This window comes from Boleophthalmus pectinirostris, unplaced genomic scaffold (genome assembly GCF_026225935.1).
Source record: "Boleophthalmus pectinirostris isolate CB_2022bp ecotype Guang Dong unplaced genomic scaffold, ASM2622593v1 HiC_scaffold_2, whole genome shotgun sequence".
In the NCBI taxonomy this organism is placed as follows: domain Eukaryota; kingdom Metazoa; phylum Chordata; class Actinopteri; order Gobiiformes; family Gobiidae; genus Boleophthalmus; species Boleophthalmus pectinirostris.
Window position 1 is genome coordinate 6,569,360 of NW_026571152.1, and position 18,650 is coordinate 6,588,009.

Consider the following 18,650-nt stretch of genomic DNA (forward strand, 5'->3'; position numbering starts at 1 on the left):
TGTCTCAATAGGGTAAATTTGGTCTGATTTCACACATAAAATGCCTTATTTTTTAAAAACATTGCATGATGAAAAACTACATAGGAAGTTTCAAAATTATCACCTTTCATCACCTTTTTGTTTCTATGGAGATGTCATTGATGTGCATGGAATGTTCCACAGTATGACATTAAACAGCTGTACCTTACATTTATTCAATTACAGGTGATTTTACAGCTCAAACGTACTAAGAAAATGAGGCATTCTGACTGTGAGCAGAGTCGCCTCTCCACAGATCTGACCTGTAACTTAGTCTAGTTTGATTTCCGTGAAGATTAGAGCTGGGTATCATTCAGAAGCTGCCGATACGATACATATCTTGATACATAAGCCATGATACGATACATATCTCAATACAGTGAGCTTATGATTCAGTATGATCTAAAAAAAAAAAAGGCTAAATCATGTCTGTGATACTAAAAGTCTTTGTTAAACCATTTCTTGTGCAAAGTGAATATAAAACACGCCCTTTTTTTTATCATCAAAACAGTGAAAATGCCAAATGTGCAGCATAAACAAGTTTCCTTTCACTAAACAAGCAACAAAACTGTAGCGCTGTAACAAACAATGAAATAAAATATACTAAACTAGAAAAGCACTCAGAGAGCGCAGACCTCCGCCAAGGACTACCCCCATTTTTTATATAAATTGCGATAAAATCAGTCTTCTGGATCAGATCCGGATCAGCCTTTGGAATATGAAAGAGGATCCCATTGTCCATCCCTGAGTCAAATTTCATGGGGTTTGGTCAATAATTAACCGAGATATTGAGAAACTAAATTTTTGGCCCCATTTACCACAATATTAACTAAAATTTCAAAGTGATCCAGAATCCAGGATTTCTTCCGGATCACCCCCAAAATGAAATCAGTTCTTCCTTTTCACATTTCCAACAAATCCTGAAAATTTCATCAAAACAAACAAACAAACAAACAAACAAACAGACAAATGCCGGAAAAAACATAACCTCCTTGGCAGAGGTAAAAATACTCTTGGCGATACAGCAGCCCACGATACTGATACTGTATCATCACATTAAACAATATGTTATATTGATATTTCGAATTTTTGCACACCCCTAGATACGACACAAATATCGGTACAGTGAGTTTTTGATGTGATGTGATTCAATATGATGTATTTCAAATCAATTCAGTATGGTTCAATAAAAAATAAAGGTTAAATCACGGCTGTGACACTAAAAGTCTTTGTTAAACCACTTCTTGTGCAAAATATAATTAATACAACGCTCATACACGCCCATTTTAATCAACAAAAATGTCAAAAGTGTCGCTCAAAAGAGTTTCCTTCCTCTAAACAAGCAACAAAACTGTAGCACTGTCACAAAATAGTTTAATAAAATATACCAAAAATAGATAGAGCAGCCCACAATGTCGATACTGTATCATCGATGTTTCAATATTTGTGCACACCTCTAATGAAGATAGAAAGGTTTAATACCATACCGTGAAACATTCCAGACAACGCAATGACATCTTGATGCACAAAAGCTAGTGGTGTGGAAGTCCCTCAACCAGAAAAGTTACACAATGCACCTTTAAACCTCTATCACACCCTCCAGTTCATTAGTAATCTAGTAATTGTGATCATTTCATCTGCAGTGATTACACCCATAATACTGTTACGTTTTAGTTACACACTGACTCCATATTTGTTGACTTTTCCGAGCGGGGGAGATTGACAGCACAAGCCTCGACGTGACAGCAAAAACAAACTTGTCACAGCTCCCAGAATGCACCTGGAGCGGAGTCATTTGCATAAAATCTGTGGGAAGCGAAGGATCAACCGGCAGCAGACTCGTATCTCTCGTAACGCACAAACTTAACGCACGATTTAACCTGCAGGGGATTTGAATATTGAGGTCACTTTCTCAGTTATTTTAAAAAAAGTTACGATAACAGCTAATGGTTTTATAGACAAAAATGTGCATGAAATGAGGTGTACAGTAATGCAGTAATGTAAAACAAATATGATAATCAGCTAATATATTACTAACATAACACTACAGTCATTTTAGTTTCTCAATAACATTTAATTTTTTTCATTTAATGTTGAGCAATGTTCTGATCTATGTTATAATGTTATTTCCTCATCACAAACAGACCTGGAGTTGTGTTTTTCGTTTCATTCTCACAAAAAAAAAAAAAATCTTTACATTAAGGCTGAGTTCATCTCTCAAATAGAAAACGCTCTATTCCACCTTGTGATGTCACGTGGTAATACAATAAACTCCATATACCACGCTAGAATTATTTGCCGTTTACCGTTTATTCTACTGAACTAGCTTTTAACTTGAAAACTACCACTTCATGACATCACAAGGTTGGACACAGCATTTTAAGATTTGGAGATGTAGACAGACTAATAATAAAGAGTTACTCAAACATGTGAATGAAACAAAACACATCTCCAGGTCTGTTTCTGATGAGGTAAGAACATTCTAAGATGGTTTAAAGGTGCATTCTTCAGTACTTGTCTCCATGGAGATGTTATTGCTTTGTCTGGAATGTTCCATGACATCACATTAAACATATTCATCTTACATTTATTCATTATGGGTGCTTTTGTTTCTCAAAAACACAATAATTCCTTCTGTAAATGGGGCGACTTTCCACAGATCTGAACTGTAATGTAGCGTAGTACTGTAAAATGCTTATAGGTTTAATCTATACATTCAAGACCAGACCTGGACATTGGCTCTTTGGTTGACTCTGACTGTCCCGTTTAACTCTTTCCCCCATGAAGACGACGTTTGACGACCCTCCCTTGTTTCCTTAATGACGTCTTTTGACACCTCCGCTGTGTCACTAAAGACGTGATTTGACGACCATTAGAAACGGCTCGGTTTTTTCACATGTAATCAGAGGCTGTGAAAGGTGGGGGCCACTACAACCCACACATACTAATATATGTATGGGTTGTTCCAAGTAGGCGTCCAAGGGGGGAAGAGTTAAGATCATGTGGAATTACAAAATAAACATATTTTATCATTTTACATTGCACGGACTAACAGTGTGTTCGATTATCCATCGGTCTCTCACTCGGATCTCTGACATGACGTCACATCCCCTATTATGTTTCAGATGGTATATATGAATGGACATAGCAAATGCACTAGCCTCTTTGTTTCGGTTTCGCTTGACCAACTTGAAGAAAAACATGGATGCCAACAGGAAAGCTGTTATTGTTATTGTTTATCTTCTGTTAGCAACACCCATTTAAAACAAGTGTGTGTTCAGTATTGGCCTCACCACAACACAACAACCGACCACCAAACCCACAGACAGTAATACAGATATAGTAAGGTATTGCAGTAATACGAGTGGCTGAAATTGTCATTTAAACCACCAAAGCGTCCAAATACAATGACAATACTTCATTCTTAAAAGTGACACTAGGTGCAGACATCTTGGATTCTATCTTGGAATCCTTGCTCGGTCTCCTTTGAGCTTTTCCAAGTTACACCGTCCGAGGAAAAGGGCCGTGCGAGTATGTGTCACTAGTGTGTCACTAGGCAACATCCTCGGACCTCCAAGTCAGATGGATAATCGAACCGTAAAGCTTTAAAGGTGTAAAGGTAAGGCAACCTCACTTTTTCGACTGCTTAGTCATAACATAATGACCAGCGCATCAAAACAATAATATTTACTGCTTTTTCTAAAGAAATACAATTAATATTATGTGGAATTGCGTTAAGCATTTTGGCACGGCACTCCACAATATTTTCTGTTTCTCATGAGGCCCCATGGAAAAAAGAATTGCCCACCCCGATATAGACAAAGCAACAACATTTCCACGGAGACCAGCAGGTAGCACACCCTCCAGTAGAAATGTTACGTAGTGCACCTTTAAGCTCAAGAGTTAGTTATGCGTAATACAAGACCTTGACTATAACGTGCACTAAACAGTATTTGACCACAGATAAAAACCTGAGAACCAACTGAAGATCCGAAACGTGAGTGGAATTAATACAATCTTCCTCTCACAACTTTCTTTCTTTCATCTATTTGAAGGCAAACATCTTGACACCTCTTGGTATCACCTGCTCTTGGCGCGTCTCACGGTGAATTGTTCCTGTTCATTATTTTTAGCCCATCGCACCGGCACCTTCAGATCTCAGCGTCGGCGCCGTGAGGAGAAGCTCGGCGATGCACCGGGGTAACGAAGCTAACAAGCAAATAAACAGGTAGGGCTGCACAAATTGGGGAAAAAAAAAGTAGAAGTGTGATTTTTTTCTGACAAGCATTGAGGTTCGATTTATGATTTATGTTTTAATAATAGGATTCTGTTCAGAGTTCACAGCTGAAGCACGTCCAGAAGAACTGACATAAAAGCTGAAATGTGAACTGACAAACGAATACAAGAATATGTTGTACAGCTCAGCTTGTACAGAAGTGGAATAACCAGTCAAATGAAGCTCATGAGGCCGGCGGTTATGGGGCGAATTCCTCCTAGGATTTTATGGACAAAATAGTGAAATGAAAAAAAACAACAGGATCACATAGAGCGGGTTAATACGAACATTTTAAGACCAAAATGATGAGTTACAGAGAGGGCGACAATATTCTAATGTAAGTCAATGGGAGCCAGAGTCAAAAGGAGCCAGAGGAGCCTGAATGTGAACTTCCTATTTGGATTCAGCTATGATCATTTATAAATACAGTCTATGGTACAGATTAGAGCTGCTCGATTATGGGAAAAAAAAACATTATCACAGTTATTTTGGTCAATACTGAAATCATGATTATTCAACGATTATTTTTTAGTTATACAATGCATTTATTCAGCATTTTTCTCAACAAAAAAAAAAAAAAAAAACACTTTATTGATAATTTACACTAAACTTTAGTTTAGATTCAGGTTACAAATATGAACCTTAGAGCAGTTTGGCGCTAAAACATGAGTAAAATATATTTTAAACATGAAACAAGGCATTGAAAAACATCAGTGTATCCAAAATAAACTATATATCCAGCTGTTTTACTCTAGATAGATAGATAGATAGATAGATAGATAGATAGATAGATAGATAGATAGATAGATAGATAGATAGATAGATAGATAGATAGACAGACAGTGCTGGGGATATGTAATCTGTAATCTGTAGGGGAATACATTTTAAAAGTCACCTTCCCAACACTATAGATAGATAGATAGATAGATAGATAGATAGATAGAGAGATAGATAGAGAGATAGACAGATAGATAGATCGATAGATAGAAAATTGCACAGCTTTAGTACAGATCTAAACTTCTATACAGGGTTAGCAGCAGAAGAAGAATAAGACAGGCTCTTTTGTTGTTTGTGGTTGTCAAAAGTATCTGAAATCAAACTCTAACTAATACTAAATGTAGTATTAAAACTAGATACCTACTGTATTTGAGCAAGTATCAATATCGAAAAGAAAATCACACAACTGAATAAAATTTGAGTTCATCAGAGCTAGTCTAAAACCAAAATTTAATACTGCTTCAATTGTTACTGCATTGGTAAATAATTTTACTTGTCAAGTTTAATCTACTAAAATAACATAAAGTGTTTTTAATTTAAGTAATTTAACTTACCTAGATATAGTTTTTTGTTTTATTTTGTTTGTTATTATTATTATTATTATTATTATTATTATTATTATTATTATTATTATTATTATTAAATTTTATTTTATTTATTTTTATTTATTTATTTTTATTTTTTTCCATGTCATGTCTTTTTTTGTTTTTTTTTTTTCTTTTTTTTTCATTTTCATTTTTAACAGCACAAATCAATCAAATTATGAAATGGTCAAATTATGTTCAAATAAAGCACAGATTAAAGTCTAACAAAGCCACAGACAGAGCAGAGCCTCCAGTTAGCATCACAACCCCAGGAAATGTTAATGACATCAGCTGCAAAGTATGAATTCTTTAGTACTGATAAAAGTTTGAAACGTTAGTACCGTGCCAACACCAGTTCGCGGAGGAAACGATGATAAAAAATTACAGCCTTTGAGATGTCCTCGCGATTCCGATTCCGATCCCTCTCGCTGTCTTCTAAATAAACGTTACGGTGCTGCAGTTTTGATCAGCAGCCACGAAAACAGGCGGTTACGTAAGCGCTCGTCTCATTTACAAGCACGAAGACACTGCCAGATCTTCCATAACCACACATTCTCTTAGCACTCGCAAGGCTACATGCGCTAATGGCCTTACGCAATTCAAAACCACCCAAATATGGTCCTGGTGTATTGGCAGTTTATTCTTGAATGCGATGATGTCGTGCTCCCAGACGGGGGCAGGAGACCGATTTTCATATTGATTACATTGTATTTTACTATGAAATATTCAAACAGGTAAAAACACAAATGTTAACTTAGGCTGTTTATTAATAACAAGTGATGGGAAGAATGCTTAAAATGTACATTTGTTGTTGTAAAGTGCTTAGAGTGCCTTGAAGGTGCAAAAGCGCTATATAAAAATGTCACTATTTACCAAAGCAATGTCATATCCACAGAAACAAGAATGTGATAGACCCCCAACCGAAAAGTGACAGAGTAAAAATATCTGCCAGTGGAACAAGACTTTTTGTACTTAAAATATGAAAACACATCTTGCTGCACTGGAAATAAGAAAAACAACAACTTTTTGCACTTAAAATATGAAACAAAATCTAAAGTTGCTTGAATGAAGAAATACACACTTATTCCATCGGTAGATACTTTGACTTGTCAAGTTAAATCTACTCAAATAAAGTGAAATGTTCTTAATTTAAGTCATTTTAAGTTTTTTTTTTTTGCCGTGTGGAGTTTCTTCACTCAACTCACAACAACAACAACACCAACACTGTGAATTTAACACTTTTAAACTTGTACCTGCATTAAAATGTATCTTGTAATCAGTGTTGGGGAGTAACAGATTACATGTACCGGGATTACATAATCAGAGTACAATTTACAATTGGATTACTTTTACTTTGTTGAAATAAATGGATTACATAGCAGTATTTTCCTGTTTACACATTTTGGGCTAAACCAGGACTAAACCAGAACTAAACAAAGAATAAACCAGGACTAAACCAGGTCTAAAACCAGGACTAAACAAGGAATAAACCAGGACTAAAACCAGGACTAAAACCAGGACTAAACAAGGAATAAACCAGGTCTAAAACCAGGACTAAACAAAGAATAAACCAGGACAAAACCAGGTCTAAAACCAGGACTAAACCAGGACAATGTTGTAATATATCCGGTTACATCTGGTCCAATAAGAGTACTGTATTTTGAATCTTTGAATACTTTTACATTGTGTTGCAAACGCAATTTTTAGTTTGTTTGTATTTCTTGTCATTAACTGGAGACAGAAGAATTGTCCATGCACTCACCACCAGACCTATGTTGTTAGTTTTCCGTTTGAGAGAAGAATTCAGTCTCAGTATGCAGGATTTGTGTGTTAAACATGCGTAATCGGGGCCATTTAAATTACCACATTTTACTATAATTACAGTCTGTACTTTCATATCTGATGTCAAAACGTTGCCCAAATAAACCAGGCCACGTGAGACAAAGAAGTCCCAGAGAACTCCATGAATCTTTGATGAGGGACGATCTAATGCGATGTACCAAACCACGGCCCCACCTCTGCTCTGTGCCGTGAGCTTTGAGTTAAACAGGGCCTTAAAAGTCCTGTCACATTCTATTTAGCACACACACGAACACTGCGGGGCCCGGGACACGCTACCAGCCAAAATCTATGAACTATGAGGTGTTAAAAGTCTTCTGGCTTAAGAGAAGGGGAAGACTAATGAGGATTCAAGAAAACTTATTTGTCTAATTACTCCAACAGGAAAGAATGTGTTTTCCCTTAAGACGAACTGATTGGGTTTGACAGTTGTTTTGAGCAGGAGCAGAAGTTATGCGTTTTTTTGTTTTTTTTTGCTGACTACATACAGGGCTGACACTGGGTTTGTAAAAGTAAATGTGACCAAACAGTATTTACATTCAAGAAGTACATCAGGTATGATATTAAAGATGTTATATTACACAAAACGGATTTTTGTGAGCTTTAAATGTTTAAATGTGTCTTTTCTGATGAGGGGTCCTCCATCTGCTTTTCTCCGAAATGTTTCACAGTGTTTTAATAATGTAGCAGTAGCAGTAGTAGTAGCAGTAGTAGTAGTAGTAGTAGTAGTAGTACTAGTACTAGTAGTAGTTTCAATATACATTTAGAAACAAAAATACTGCAACATTTTGAAATCTATTCTATCTATATCTATTGAGTTAACCTATTTTAATCAATTGTAGTAGTATTAGTATTAGTATTAGTAGTAGTATTAGTATTAGTAGTAGTAGTAGTAGTAGTAGTAGTAGTATTAGTAGCAGTAGTAATAGTTGTTGTTTTTGCAGTAATAGCAGTAGGAGTACCAGTTGCAGGACCACATCTCGATGTAGAAGTTGTAGTTTTACAAGTTGTAGCAGCAGTAGTAGTTGTTGTTGTGTAGTAGTTGTAGTAGTAGTAGTAGTAGTAGTAGTAGTAGTAGTAGCTGTTGTAGTGGTAGTAGTTGTAGTAATAGTAATAGTTGTTGTTGTTACAGTAGTAGTACCAGTTGCAAGACCACCTCTCGTTGTAGAAGTTGTGGTTTTACCATATGTAGTAACAGTAGTAGTAGCCATTGTTGTGATAGTAGTAGTATTAGTAATAATAGTTGTTGTTGTTGTTGTAGTGGTAGTAGCAATTGTAATCGTAATAGCAGTAGTAGTAGTAGTATTAGTAGTTGTTGTTGTTGTAGTGGTAGTAGTAGTAGTAATAGTTGTTGTTGTTGCAGTAGTAGTACCAGTTGGAGGACCACCTCTAGTTGTAGAAGTTATGATTTTACCAGTTGTAGTAGCAGTAGTAGTAGTTATTGTAGTGGTAGTAGTAGTTGTTGTTGTCATTGTAGTGGAAGTAATAGTAGTAATAGTTGTTGTTATTTTTGCAGTAGTAGCAGAAGTAGTACCAGTTGCAGGACCACTTCTAGTTGTAGAAGTTGTGGTATTACTGGTTGTAGTAGTAGTAGTAGTAGTAGTTGTTGCTGTAGTAGTAGTTTAGCAGTAGTAGTAGTAGTAGTAGTTTTAATATACAAATACTAACAAAAATTGTCATTAAACCTCTATCATTATACAGCAGAGACCAAACCAGACCAAGTTACAGGTCAGATCTGTGGAGTGGCACAATCAGAATGCTTGTTTTTCTGGTTTTTTTTTTGCAATAAAACCACCTGTAATCGAACACAGACGAGGTAGATCTGTTTTAGACGTTTTACGTAGATCTACGTAAATATGACACAACAAAACCTATCAATGATACAAAAAACAACTTTGGATATGTTGTTGCTTTGCTGGAAATGTCTCATAATATGGCTTTAAAAGTGTGCTAGCATCAGAAAGTTACAAACAGCAAATTAAACAAACTATATCACAAATCTAGGTCAGATTTTAGGCCCTGGACCAGCGGTTAGGGAAATAAATAATGTATATTTTTTCTTGTTTCTAAATGGATTCTAATAACACCATTCACGCTCCAATAATTTCAAACACTATGATTAGACCAGGACTAAACCAGGACTGGGTTTTCATGTTTTGCCTACTGGTGTGTGCATTTGAATGAAGGATAATTATACCACAATACAGTTTATAATTGAGACTACCATGTATGCTTAGTCTGCAGTAACCGTTCCATAGCTGTAGCCGGTCCCCTGTCCGCAGCGCACTTTTAGAGCTAATGAGCCGTAATTATCTGATAGAAAAACGACCCCAATACGGAAAAAGCGGAGAGATGCTCCGAGCTCTGGCTGCAGGATTCAGTGTCTGCCTATAGAAACACACACTGGCTTTGTTAAAGTGGTGGTTTCGTTTACAGTGGAGATGTCTGGGCAGAGAGGTCATGGACAAGTGGAGTGATGAGGACTGGAGATAAACTATTTGACGTTTTTTTGCACTTTTTAGCGTGTCTGGTTTGGCTTTCGGTCTCCAACAGAGGTAATTTTTGTTTTGTTTTTTTTGTTTGGGCCAACTAGCTGACTAAAGAGTATTTGTAAAGCTTTATTTGAAAATTGTTTCACAGTTTGTAGTAAAACGGTATTACAGATGTGTTTGTAGTAAAGTGAAATTATATAATTTGGGGAAAATCATGTAAACTGTACATGGTCCCTGTCAAATAAACTAAATAAACTGAACTACCCTACATATCGGCCATCAGCTGCAAGTAAATGTGATATAATACTATAATATGCAGGATGTACATATTATTATTATTAGTAGTAGTAATTTTAACATATATTTACCATCAAAAATACTACAACATTTTGAAATGTATTGAAAAGTAGAGAGTGATGAAGAGGTAACATATTTTAATAAATAGCAGTACTAGTAGTAGTAGTAGTAGTAACAGTAGCAGTAATGGTTGTTATTGTGGCAGTAGTAGCAGTAGTAGTACCAGTTGCAGAAGTTGGGGTTTTAGCAGTTGTAGAAGCAGTAGTAGTAGTAGTAGTAGTAGTAGTAGTAGTAGTAGTAGTAGTAGTAGTTTTAATACACATTTAGAAACAAAAATACTACAACATTTTCAAATCTACTGAAAAGTAGAGAGGCATGAAGAGTTAACCTATTTTAATCAATTGTAGTAGTAGTAGTAGTAGTAGTAGTAGTAGTAGTAGTAGTAGTAGTAGTTGTTGTTGTTGTTTCAGTAGTAGTTGTTGTAGTGGTAGTGGTAGCAGTAGTAGTAGTAGTTGTTGTAGTCTTAATATACAATTACTAACAAAAATACTCCAACATTTAGAAATGTATTGAGAAGTAACTGTAGTAGTAGTAGTAGTATTAATAGTAGTCGTAGCAGCAGCAGTAGTAGTAGTAGTAGTAGTAGTAGTAGTAGTAGTAGTAGTAGAAGTAGTAGTAGTTGTAGAAGTTGTAGTAGTAGTGGTAGTTATTGTTGTAGCAGTAGCAGCAGCAGTATCAGCTGCAGTAGCACCTCTAGTTGTAGCAGTCATAGTAGCAGTTGTAGAAATAGTAGTGGTTGTAGTAGTAGTAGTAGCAGTAGTAGTAGTTGTTGTTGTAGTAGCAGTAGTGGTACCAGTTGCACTAGCACCTCTAGCTGTAGTAGTAGTGGTAGAAGCAGTATTATTATTATTATTATTATTATTATTATTATTATTATTATTAGTAGTAGTAGTAGTAGTAGTAGTAGTAGTAGTGGTACTTTTAATATACAATTACAAACACAAATACTACAAAATGACCTATAGTGGTAGTAGCAGTTGTAGTAGGAGTAGTAGTAGAAGAAATTATAGTGTAGTAGTAGTTGTAGTAGTAGAAGTGGTTGTAATTGTAATAGTAGTAGCATTAGTAGGAGCAGTTGTAATAGTAGTAGCAGTAGTAGTGGTACTTTTAACATACAATTACAAACAGAAATACTACAAAAATACCAACCGTATTGAAAAGTTGAGAGGCACAAAGACAAAGAACCTATTCTAATCCAATAGTATTTTCAAAGCCATAGTTATGGTTCATATACTGTAGTTGGAGTATAATCAAATACTACTCATATATATTTCCTTTGCCCTCTACTGGTATTTAACAGACTATTAACCATCTCGTATCCCGGGGCGCCTCTGCTCAGAATATAGTCCCTAAAACGTGACATTCATTCACATTCAGAGGAGGCAGTTCACCGGAGCACAACAACAATATACATTCACACACCTCCCCGGGCCATACCTTCTCACACACACACGCACGTACACACACACACACACACACACACACACCATGTACCACTTTGTATACGAGCCCCGTCGCACTGTAACCATGAATCATAGCAGAGGAAGTGAGCAGGTCGGTGTCGCCTGGAGCACGGGTCAGTTTGTACATTTCTCAGAGCGGCGTAGTTCTTTCAGATTTGTGTTTTTTTTTTGTTCCGGTGAAGGTGAAGTGTGTAGAGAAGGAGGACAGAGGTTTGAACGGGTGTAGATCATAAACTGTATAAAAAAGTGGACTAAGGGAGCGTGATGTCGCCCGCAGCGTTCGGCTCCAGTCAAATGAAGCTCATCGAGGCTTGAGGTTATGGGGCAAAGTTGAGTGCGGTTTAATGCGAACATTTTAAGACCAAAATGAGGAAAATAACAGCAGGAGTTACAGAGAGGGGGATATAGAGGGATAAAAGGTTACCAAAAAAAAAAAAAAAAGAATTATAGGTCTGCTGCATGAATGTCTGCATCGTTTTATTGTCCTAGAATCAGAAAGTTGTTGTCCTCTTTAGTGTGATGGCAAACTCCACTCTGGGGTCTGAAAGTTGTGAAGCGTTCATGAACTAATTGTGGTGAATAATTAGGATGCTCAGAGTAACTGAAGTAGTAGCAGTATTATTAGTAGTAGTAGTAATTGTAGTTGTAGTAGTAGTGGTATTAATAGTAGTAGTTACATTATAATTATTATAAAATGATCAAAGAAACCCTTATAATGCCAAAAAAATGGCCTACTCCCCTGAGCTTTCATTTGTATTTTGCACAAATTACACACTGGCAGTAGTAGTAGTTATAGTAGAAGTAGTAGTTGTGGTAGTGGTAGTAGTACAAAATACAGTTATTGAGCAAAAGTGCAGCAGTAAAAAATTATAAACTAGAAAAGCACTCAGAGAGCGCAGACCTTCGCCAAGGACTACCCCCATTTTTTATATTAAAAGTCTTCTGGATCAGATCTGGATCAGCCTTTGGAATATGAAAGAGGATCCCATTGTCCATCCCTGAGTCAAATTTCATGGGGTTTGGTCAATAATTAACAAAGAAACAAAAGTTTTGGCCCCATTTACCACAATGTTAACTAACATTTCAAAGTGATCCAGAATCCAGGATTTCTTCCGGATCACCCCCAAAATGAAATCAGTTCTTTCTTTTCACATTTCCAACAAATCCTGAAAATTTCATCGAAATCGGTCCATAACTTTTTGAGTTATGTTGCTAACAGACAAACAAACAGACAAACAGACAAACGCCAGCAAAACATAACCTCCTTGGCGGAGGTAATAAAAACACTAGTTATAGTAGTGGTATGCTACTAGTAGTTGTAGTAGCAGTAGTAGTAGTAACAGTCGCAGTAGCAGTAGTAGTAGTAGTAGTAGTAGTAGTAGTAGTAGCAGTAGTAGTAGCAGTAGTAGTAGTATTATAAAAACAATCAAAGAAACAATTATAATACCAAAGAAATTAACTGTTCCCCTGAGCTTTTGTCTGTATGTTGGACAAAATGCACACTGGTAGAAGTAGTAGTAGCAGTAGTAGTAGTAGAAAACTAGTAGTAGTACACTTTGACCGAGCAAGACCGCAGCAGTAAATATTTACAAAGTCACTAGTGGTAGTAGTGATACGGTACTAATAGTACTAGTAGTAGCAGCAATTTATGGAGAATGATTACATATTACTATCAAAATTCTCAAAATGCTCAATAAACAAACAAACAAACAGAAAACATTGAAACCCCAGTGTGCTGGCTCCTCTCCGTTTCCTGACACTGCAGTCTGACAGTGAGACCTGAGAACAGACTGAAACTCTTCACCTGTTTATCTATGCAAACCCAACGGTGTCTGGTGAACCGTGCAAACTCTATGGAAGACATCTGACCACAGACTGCAGCTGATCACACCGGGCTGGACTAGACTGGACCGGATCAGTGATTCTACTGATTTTGCTGATCAAATCCCCAAAGCCCACAGGACACACCGGGATGATCGACCAGTGGAGGCCAGGGAATAATTGAGGTTCACGACTCCAAATCAATCCCCCGTATGTTTTCAGTTTCATATACACATGTTACAGCTGTAGGGGAATGAGTGGAGAGTTTATCAATACTTCATATTAACAGGGACAGAACTGAGAGGCAGAGTAAGAAAAATACTTATAGCTTTTTATATTTATCTTAAGAAGAGTCTGTACAATATGTCACACTCAAATCAAAATCACAATTTGAGTAGGCGCGGTTACCAAATCGCAAAGACAGTAATTGTTTCGGAAATAGAATGGAGGCTGTTATTGAAAACAAACTTCTAACCTTTCAATATTTAGTTAAGCGTTTCATATTTCAGTCTTTTTTTCTGAAAAGTTAAAAGACAAATATTACGCAACATTGACTTTTTCTGAGTTCTCAGGCTTTTTACAGTGTTGTCCCCTCATCAAAAACAACAGATATTTTGCTTCACTGATCTATTTATCCAAAGTCGTTTTCTCTGAGCTCTCAAAAGTGCTCAGTTTCCATTTTGCCCAGATTGTTGCGTCCTAGATAAAACTCCCGACTTCTCTTGCACAATTTTTAAGCCCGTAAAACATGGGCTCAGTCCTGATTAGGGGTGCAATGATATCCAAGTCTCACGATACGATATCGTCACGGTATGAACCTCACGGTACGATATTTTTTGGGATATCGTGGGAAAGCTCATGATATGGTGGGGAGGCTCACAATTAGAGATGTAACAATATCCAAATCTCTCTGTACAATATTTTTTGTACAACACACATCTCACAGTATGATATTTATTGCGATATTTTGTGGAGGCTAAACAGCTAAAACTGTTAATATGCTACTTTTTCCTCTTAAAATTCCTTGACAAGACATAATCCAAAGACTTTAAAGTGTTAGAACTGTTGTTTCTTCTTGTAGTCTGCACTGAAATGGAGCAAAGGATCATGGTCTATGTAGTTCCCTGTCTTTTTTTTAGCTGCTGCTGCACCATAACTCTTCATTTAAGCAAAGAGTCTTGTAATTCGATATATTGTGATGGTCCACGATATTATTGTGAGAACTTTGACGATGCGATATCACGATATTTTGGTTATTGTTATATCCCTGCTCCTGATTAATCTGTGTCATTCTGAATTGAGTTCTACGTGTGTCTCTCGCTGAAAGAGATCAGAAAACAAGGAGCATCACGGCGACTATTTGAATCTGAAAGGGTCACGACAGCAGAACAAGATGAAAAATCAATCTTTAGTTACGTCCAAGTCGAAAGAAAGGCGTCGACCCTGCACCTTCCCTGTCCGCAAGTACACAAAGCTCTTACCTTCTGCACGTTTCTTACAAAATAAATACTGTATTGACACTAAAATAGACTGAAGTACATGTGTGGGCGTCGCCAAGTTTTGTTTTGTTTGGGCGCTAGATGTTCTACTGTCACTTTGTGAACTCAGAAAGAAAAAGATAGAAAGGTTTAACACCATACTCTCATTTGACGGACTCTTCGCCAGAAAAGTTACACCATAACTCTTTAAGAAAACGCATTAGAACCCCCGTGCGGAAGTAAACCGGCCGCCCCAGAGACACTACACAAAGCCCTGGATATAGATAGACGAGCACGGACAGAAATAGCTTTGTACATGTGTGATCAAAAATGTGCATTAATTATTCAGCGCTCATACGTCCCTGTTTGTTGACTGCATGACTCACCAGCGCTTCATTTGAATTCAGACTCTTACTGTATACATCCACTTATACGGAGAAGAAATCACATTATTAACAGTGCCGAGCTTTCTCCTCATGAACAACACTGAAATCATCTCGCAAACTATACATTAAAACGCCATATTACGCTGGTTTCTGAGCTATGTTATAATGCTCTTGTTGTGTTGTGTTTCATTTTATTAACATTAAAGCTGTGCAATTATTTGAATTTTGATGGCGATTTCGATTTGTGAGTCATATAATCAATTTGAATTTTTTTTTTTTATAAATTAGTTTTTTTTTTTTAACTATAGAGATTGTAGAACAGCTGGATATATAGTTTATTTTGGATATATTTATGTTTTTCTATGCCTTGTAGTATAGTATATATATTTTTTTCAATTTATGTTTTATACATCGCAAAACTGATCCAAGGTACATATTTGTAGCCTATATTTATTTTCAGTTTGAAAGTTTTACATAAATTATCAGTAACAATGTATTTTTTATTTATTTATTTATTTTATTTTACTTATTTATTCATTTATTTATTTTTGAGAGAAATGCTGAATAAGTGCATTGTGTAACTAAAAAAAATAAATAAAAAATCATAAAGCTCACAAGGGTCTATTTTACATACTATAGGGCTTTTGAGAAAAAAATAAAATAAAAAAATCAAGGAATAGCAAATACAGTGGTCCCTCGTTTATTGAAAGTGTTATGTTCTAAAAATAACCCACAATAGGTGAAATCTGCGAAGTAGTCAACTTTATATTTTACAGTTATTTTATCTGTCTTAAGTCTATAAAACCCCTCACCACACACTTTATACACTTTTCTCAGACAGGACACTTAAAACCCCTTTTTGGCATCCTTCTTAAAACTTATTGTTGCTGTCGTCCTTTTGTTATTTTCCTCTTTTATGTAAAGAACCGATGATTCATTTATTCCATAATGGAGCCCTATAGCGCAGAGTCCTGCATGGGTCCATTTTTGAAGACTCGCACCCGCACCGTACAACACCAAACTCACCCGAGATTATATCAAACTTTTGCGCTGCCTACACCACGGACTGAACTAAGACTAAACCAGGACTAACCCAGGACTAACCTAGGACTGATTCCAGGACTGAAGAGGAGGACTTAAACAGGACTGAACTAGGACTCATTGTCGGGACGGACTCGGAGGTAACCGGAGGAGAAAGGACCTTCTCCGCTCCACACCTCACGAAGGCACTTTGCGGACACCCAGAAGTCCAACTTTTTGTGCGATGGTTTGCATCTTCCTCTGCCTTTTGGGTACAACCGCAGGTGCCTTTGTCGGTGCAGAACGTTTCATCGACATGGTGTTTTTTTCGGGGAGAAAACTTGCAAACATACAGCATTTCAGAATCACACTGCTAGAGATGAAACATGTATGTAAATTTGGCTGAATGCAATCTGTTCTGTACAGGAGACACAACACGGAGGAGACTGATTGACAACGGTCTACAGACCCTTAGCCAATCAGGACGCAGGGGGAGGAACACAATGCACGTTCATACACTGTAAAAAAAAAAAAAAAAAGGCATGCAAAATTGCGAGACTGCGTTATAGCGAGGGACGACTGTATATAAATTCTGACCATTCTGCCCAAGATTTTGAAGCAAATTTGACATTTTGTCATTTTGAATCTGAGCGCTCACTGTCATTATTACCTAAACTATACGCTCTTCATCGACTCTTCTCATCTGTGTCTCTTATTCTTTACAGTAGTTTTACAGTTTTCTCTGCTCCGGCTTCTTCTCCGTCCCCAGTCCGGATCACTAGTGTCATTATGTGTGGTTTTATCTGGATAATTACGAGCTCAAATCTGCAGCGCCGCATCTCTCAAGGGCCTGGATTAAACTGTGAGATCTTAGGGGGCCACGAGAACGCCTGCAATGTGAACGAGAAAAAAATACATAAATAGAAAAAAAAAAGAAAACATGCCAGCTACTGAAAAAAACTACATATGAATATTGTATGCTTGAGAAAAAAAGAATGAAAACAAGAATGAAAGAATGATTTATTGATGAGAACGTGCAAAACTCTATAATTGGAGCTGAAAACCTAGAAAACAAATTTGGATTGATCTAATTTAAGACTGGCATGACTGACTCACTAATGGTGACTAGTCAGCTGTAAAAAAAAAAAAATTTTTTAAAATAATTTTTTCCATAATTTGAAATTGTTTAACTGGACTAAACAGATTCTAATCACATAGAGAAAGACCTTTTATAACAAAGCCAGCTGCATTATTAAATCATAATAAAAATAATAATAATTTATCCTCGTCTAAAACACTTTACTCTCTTTTTACAAGCTTTCAGTCTCCATATTTGATAATGTTTTCAAACAGGCTCAGTGCACAACAGAAATAGGGCTGTGCCAAAAATCGAAAAATCGAAAATTGTTTAGGTAAAAGCACCTGAGCCACAGCGCTTGTCTTGGCGAATTCGTGTATCATCTGTTCATTTGCTTTTCAAAATAAAACCAAAAATAAGAAAATGAAAAAAAAAAAAACTATTTTCTTCATTATTAGTGTCCAAAACCAAAATGAAAAAAAAAAAAACGGATAATGATTAGATTTTTCAGTTTTCGATTTTGTATTTGTATTTTAAATGAATAATGGAAAAAATGATTTTCGTGACTTAAACTGCGATGCCAGAACGAAACCAGGACTAAACCGTTTTTAGACCTGGTCTGGTCCCAGTTTCAGTCCCGGTCTGCTTCCTGGTCTGGTCCCTGCCTCATTCCTGGTCTCAGTCCCAATCTCAGTCCTGGTCCTGGTCCCAGACTTATTTTTGTCTGATCCCGGTCTAAGTCCTGGTGTCAGTCCCGGTCCGGTTCCGGTCTGGTCGGACCTGGTTCAGTCCTGGTTCAGTCCGACTTCACAGTTTAAATCACAGAAACAGGAAATGGCCGTTATCTGTTTTTTTTTTTTTTTTTTTTTTTTTTTTTTTTCTCCATTATTCATTTAGACACAAAATCGAAAACTGAAAAAAACTAATCAATATTCTTTTTTTTTTTTTTTCATTTTGGTTTTGGAGACAATTAATGAAGAAAATAGTTCTTTTTTTAGTTTTCTTATTTTTGGTTTTATATTGAAAAAAAAAACTAATGAATTTGGCTATTTTTGTGATTT